Source organism: Glycine max, chromosome 17 (assembly GCF_000004515.6).
Source record: "Glycine max cultivar Williams 82 chromosome 17, Glycine_max_v4.0, whole genome shotgun sequence".
In the NCBI taxonomy this organism is placed as follows: domain Eukaryota; kingdom Viridiplantae; phylum Streptophyta; class Magnoliopsida; order Fabales; family Fabaceae; genus Glycine; species Glycine max.
The window spans coordinates 24,015,686-24,022,839 of NC_038253.2; positions in this window are offsets into that span (position 1 = coordinate 24,015,686).

A 7,154-nucleotide genomic window follows, 5' to 3' on the forward strand; every position below is an offset into this window, starting at 1 on the left:
TATGTAAGTGATTCTTGGAATTAGTTCAAAAAATAATCTTGCATTAGGAGGTTGTGGATACATTCATTTGGGACACATCCGTTGTGATTGCTACTCAACAAAATATGCTTTTAGGTAGCTTTGTCGAGCACCTACCATTCTAAATACATGTGATGAAAGCTGGACCCGGGCCTGCGAGACTACCAGAAAATATATAACACCTTTTATGGCTTACCTATAGATGTAGTCTTCCTACTAATGATTTTCATTGGAGGAGACATTTGTCTTCCTCTTCTTTTTGTTGCAAGTGTAATGGAGTGGAGGAGACATGGATTCACACGTTGAGGGACTACCCAAGATCTAAATCCATTTGGCATCAGCTATATCTTCTTTCCTTTCTTAATCACTTTAGCGGAGACAATGCTCTATGGTTGGGCTAGAATACCATGGGGAGTAATTCTCAACTCTTTGGGACTCCAAGCTAGATCATTTGGAAATGTCGTAACCATCGTTGTTTCTAGAGTGAGGAATGGACACATATTTACACTGTGAACCAGATCACAAGTCAATGTCAGCTCATGACTCACTTCAAGGGATCTTCCTCCGCAAGAGACCCACGTAACGTCATATAGTCTGCACCTATTTCTCCTTTCCCCTTGTTGAATATTGATGGAAGTTCTTTGGGTAACCCAAGGCCATTGGGTTATGGAGGTATAGTGTGGGACTCTTAGGGACTTTGGCTCTTTGGACTCTATGGTCACTATGATCACACTACGAACATGCATGTTGAGCTCCTTACTATCCTCAATGGGATGCACCATGCATGGAATAATGAGTTTATACATCATCATAGAGACATATTTCTTAGCTGCTATCCACCTGATTAAGCATCAGTCACCTTCATTTCATTCGTTTGTGACGATAGTTGCATCTATTAAGTCACTCTTGGCCCTCCAATGGGAGATTCATATCATCCACACTCTGCGAGATACGAATGTTGGCACTGATATTCTCGTGAAGAAGGAAGCTTCCACCAATGTGTCATTGGTCATGCTAGAACTTTGCCCCGATGATGTTTTGCCTTGTGTAATTGCTTATGCACTTGAAAGAGTTTTGTACGCTTGCAATTCTTGTGTTTTCTTTTCTTCATTAATAAAAAGAAATATATACAACATTTTTATGCATCAGCGTAGTATAGAGGTTTGCAATATAAAAATATCACCCTCAATGACAATGCTTAAAAAGCACTATATATTGACAAAAAAATGCGGTAAATATAAAAATCTGACGAGTTACAATATTTTTTTATACTTTAAGTTAAACTTCAAGCGAATTTAATTGCACTAAAAAATAAGTAATTTAAAAAATAATAATCAAATTGAGTATATAAAATAGTACTTTTTTTTATAAAAAAAACTCAAATTCATGATCATTTTGCTGGAATTCTGTTTTGTTTTTTCAGAAGTGAATTCCATTTTGTTCTACATGGTTAATCATGCTTATGTTTAGTAATAAGACTTAAAATTTTCCTGTAATAAATTGTTTTGTTGTGGCCTTTAAAAAAGGGCTAAAAATAAAATTAAAGATGAATATTAATATAATAGATGAATTTGTAAGAAACATTATAAATGATTTAAAAATGCATAATTAAAATTTAAAAAATATAAATTTAATTGAATATTAATAGAAAAATAGAAAAAACCTCTTCTGTTAATGAGAGTAAATCAAAGGATAATATCATATCCTAATCCTAACAAATAATATACTCATTCAAAAGATTAAAATAATTAGGCAATCTTTGGCAAACACTAGTTCAAAAGTTAGTTGAAAACTGAAAAGCTAGCTTAGAAAGCTCGTTGGTAGCTGAAAGTTAAGCCAACTTATTAAATTATAAGTGTTGAGTAAAATTAGCTATCGAAGTAGCTAAAAAGTGTAAAATGACAAAAAAAAAAAACAATGATTTATTAAAAAAAAGATGACAAGGAAAATGAATAAATACATTGAAGAAAAAAGTGGAAGAAAATATAAAAAGTTGGAAGGTAGAAGGTAGCATTTTAAAAAATGTTATTTCAAGCAGGATTTTAGAAAACGCTAGAAGATATTATGAAGTTACTAAAAAAACTTGTTTACCGAATAGTCAAACAAACTTTTCAGCTACTAAAAAAACTAAAAGCTAACCAAAATGTCTTGTCAAACATAACCTTAGTTACATGTAAAAATTTATTTTTGAATATCAATTTTGGTATATTTTCAAAATATAATTTTGGTTTGTTTCTATCACAAAAATAAAAAAGAAATATATTAGTATTGTCAATTTTTCTCTAAAAAGGCTGAATCTAATGAAGCAGATGGATGGAGAACAACACAACTTGCACTACAAAAAAAGGATATTTCCGATGGTACAAATCCGTCACTAACCCGTAGAATCAGTCGGGAATTTAATATTTCTGATGAACAAAAATTCATTAGTAAAATGGTCGTAGGAAATACAGATTGACAGAATTGTATGTCTGTCGGTAATTTCCAATGGATATATTCGTTGAAATTTCCCACGTCCATATTTTCGACAGATATTTTCCGTTCGTTGAAATTAATTTTTATTATTCAACATCGATAATTTAGAAATATATATTTTTTCATTTATATTATTTAACGTCAATATTTAAATTAACACATACATTTAATTAGTGAAATACTCAAATTCATAAATCCAAAACAAATGGTAAAGAAAATTCACTTAAATTCAAAATAAAGCTAAAATAAAAGCACAACGAGTAATATGTCAATAGTAAGAAGTGTTGCTAAGGCAGTAATCAAAATATCCAGTGGTAGAGTCCCTTTGTTGGTCATCATCTGGTTGTTGTCTTGTTGTTGTTGGCCCTGCTATTGTTCCACGCTTTAGGAGGTAGGAATTGAAGTACAACTGACTGAAATACACATATCTTCTCCTTTGATTGATGAAGCTCCTCCCTTTGTTGATTAATCTCTACTGAATCTTGAGCGCGATTGCAAGATCCTTGCATATGCTACATGAAGATGTCATCTCCATATTTATAATTATGGGCAAGATCTCTAGTACCATAAAGGTATCCCTTACGTTTTGGTTCCACAACTGCAACCCAACATTGAGTCCTAAGTCTTTGTTCTTCAGCAGGGTCTAAAGGAGTTATTTGTGATTCACCAACACTTGATGAAACATCAGACCTAACTTAAGATAGTCTAGCTTCAAAATCTTCCTGTCATTCATAAATAGTCATTATTTCACAAATATAATAAACATTTTAAAAAATAAAAGAGCATGCAAGATAATGGTCTCACATGTGTTTGCCTAGATCTATCATTGACAAATTGACCAGTATCCTTTCGTAAATGAGTTTGCTGAAAGACCTCATCAACGTATGCAAATCGACCAAGCTCCCCTGACTATTTACAAATATTATAAAATAAACATTAAGTGGTAAATTAAACAAGTACATAAAAGTATGTATTATAATTTTAATGTACATACCAAGCGAATGGCGTGATCCCGCAAGCTAATAGAATCACCTGTGTGCATACAACCACCCTTTTCAGATGCTCGATTTTTGTTAGGTTGTGCACACTTGGAATGATACCCAGGTGCATTTCAATGTGATAACAGATCATTCCAGACATGATCTCCAATCCAATATGACCTTTTATTTTCATTTCGGGAATCCCTAAGCATCTCAGAAAGTCTATGGGAGACTTTCGAGTTAAAAGCTTTCTTTATTTCATTCTTTTCCTTGGGTCTCCATACCAATTTTCTCTAAAGCATCACATAGTTATGAAATGGCACACAATTAGCAAAATACTAGTTTTACAATTTTAGATCAAATAAAAAAAAATTAGAATTACTTATTACTGATTTTCTAGCACAAATGAAGGATATTAAATATAGAGCACAAATGAATGGAATATTTTTTCTTCCTAGTTAGAAATTGATTAGACATTAATGATCAACATGTGGAAGGAAAAACCACATCATAATCACTTGAAGAAAATCTCTCTCACTCCCAATGTTTCTGAATATTAAAACCATTAATTAAGCCACAAACAATATGACAAATAAGTTATCATCCCAATTAAATTCCTTTCAATACAAGATCACATTCACTCTCATATTCCAAGATTCAACTAAACAAAGACAAACAACACATTTTCATATACATATAATTTTGAAGTTTAAAGAATGAAGTGGTTGTTATCAAAGTTTCAATTATGCTACAATCTTATTTCCAAAAGAAAAAGCATTACTCAATTTTCAAATGAAAAAAAAAATTCAAAACATGAGCTATCCATTTCAGCCATTGAACTTATTCATTAAGAGGTGAATAAGTTTCCTTAAAATGCTAGAAAAATAGTTCTTAATAATCTTTTGGAATTGCTCCCCATGTATGCCACGGGTTAGCAAATTGTTGTCTAATGGACAATGTGATAGCCTTTGCTGCAACCTTAGATGAATGAAACCTAAATAGAAAAAATAATTCATGAAAAATTAAAAAGATAAAATAATGTATGATATATAATGATAATTATTTAATTTTTTTAATACTTACGCTCCATTGATAAGTGTATCTATAGGACGATCATTGGGGGGGGGGGGTCTTCCATGGTCAAATTTGGAACGTCTTCATCAGTAGGCATGTTTGCTATAGTCAGGGATGGGGATGGGGTGGATGTAGGTACCAGGGATAGTCCACGTGCATTAATCAAAGATGGAGATGGTCTACCTTCAGTCGAAGGTGGAGATGGTGTAGGTGCAACATCCGAAGATCTGATTGGCATAGTCTGACTAACAAACATCAATGTCTAATCCTTTCCAAAATTGTAAACTTCAAAGTCATCTTCTAATTTCCCTTCATTTCCTTCAAAATTATTTGATTCTCCATTCAAATTATTTGATTCTCCTTTGTTTGTCAATAGATTAGTAGGGTCCATTTCTTCAACACCACATCTTAAATCTTGTAATTCAGAAATACTTTCAACTTCAATGACTTCATTGACATGTGACATTTCCTCTACTTGGTAAGGAACATCATATTGTACATTATTAGATTCTATGTAACCCCTTGGCTTCATTTTAATTGTAGCACACCAACCACGCTTGTCTCTTCTTATTGTTGGATGCGACACATAATATATTTGCCTTACATTATGTGCACTTATGAATGAGTCAAATAAATTATATGAATTTCCACAGTGCCATATTTAGGATCAACTCTTGTTCCTTTACTCGTTGGATCAAACCAGCCACAATAAAATAAAACTACCCACTTAGGATAGCTTGTAGTATTATACTCTAACTCATATATATGTTGAATGACCCCATAGAAATCATCTGCACCTCCTTTTGTAAGGCCCTTTACATGAAACTCATTATTTATCATTTTCTTCCCTTAGTCCATGCTTAAGTATGAAATTTGTATCCATTGACAAAATATATGTGTGATTCTTTAACATAACTCATAGGACCTTACAATAAATCCGTTAAGTGTTGGTTTCTCACATTTATAGGCTCTTTTATAACCTATGAATATAAAGAGCATGAAAAGTTATATTTTATTTGGCATAACATAGAAAAATAAAATAAACTATAACATACATACTTGTTCCTAGAACCAAGTAGGAAAATATGCATGTAGATTACGAAAAGAGCCATTTGATTCACTAATTTGTTGGGATTACAATAATGAATTGTCCAAATATAATGTATGAGGGGTCAATATTTGGAGTATAATGCAATTGACAACAATATTTATTAAAACCTAAAGGTCATAATTTCTCCAACTTACTCAAGGTTAGTCTTAACTTCAACATAGTTAATTAACACATGAACATGGGTTAAGTCTTTTTTCTTGATCAGTTAACCAGTGAATGAACTCCTTCCTAGAAGGACTACCTTGTTGGTTAAACACTGATAACATTAGTGGACGTCTTTCGGTTTCAATTGCAATTTGATTCCTAATATTATGCGGCAATAACATAAAGTTGTTGAAATAATGGGAACAAAAATGAGTTGTTTCACGATGTAAGTAAGACGCGCAAATGGATCCTTCAATCCTGGCCTTATTTTTCACTACTCGTTTAGAATTGCCCATGAATCTACAAATTTGCATAACCAAGTCATGATTGATGAGCATTAAACAAATGAATTTTAAATAAAATACAATCATGATTTTATTACCTTTTAAATAGATACATCCATCTATATTGGACCGGTTCACCAAGTCTAGCTTCGTATGCCAGACGAATAGGCAGATGTTGCATTAAATCAAAAAAATCAGGGGGAGGGGGATATTCTCTCCAACTTGCACAGAATGAATGAAATATTTTGTTCCGTTCTACTCAAGTCATCCTCTATCAAAGTTGTTGAACATAAATCTTTGAAGAAATGACTTATTTCAATAAGTGGATTTAAGACATGTGGCGGCAATGAGCTAAAAGCAATAGGAAGTAAACACTTCATAAATACATGATAATCATGGCTTTTCATCCCATGCACGATTCCTTTATCAACATTGACACATCTCGTCAAGTTGGAAGAATAACCATTTGACATTCTTAGTTCTTTTATCCATTGATAGACTAACTTTGTTTGGTATGCAATTAAAGTGTAATTTGCTTTTGGCTTTAACAACTTCCCATTAGCTCCCAACTTCAACTCTAAGTCTTTCCACCTACAATACAAAGCTAAGTCCATCCTAGCCTTCTCATTGTTTTTTGTCTTACCACTGACATTCATCACAGTCTTGAATATGTTCTCGAAGAAATTTTTCTCTATGTCAATAACATCAAGATTGTGCCACAACAAATTATCTTTCCAATACGGAAGATCCCAAAAGATACTTCTTTTTGTCCAATGATGCCTCTCCCTATATTCGTGTACTGTTGGTGGTGGCAAACTAGTTTCTGTGACTTTTGGAAAATCCCTAACCCTACGCCAAACTTGTATAAGTGTCAACATATGTGGTGGCTCATCCTTTTCTACTTTCCCTTTTTTTGAATACATTTTTGTTCCTCCTAAATGCATGATCACATGGTAAAAACCTATGATGACAATCAAACCAAGAAGTTTTTCCCCATTTGCAAACTGGAAGGTCTTTGTGTCCTCCATGCAATACAGACATGCCAATCTATCATGTGTCCCCCGACCA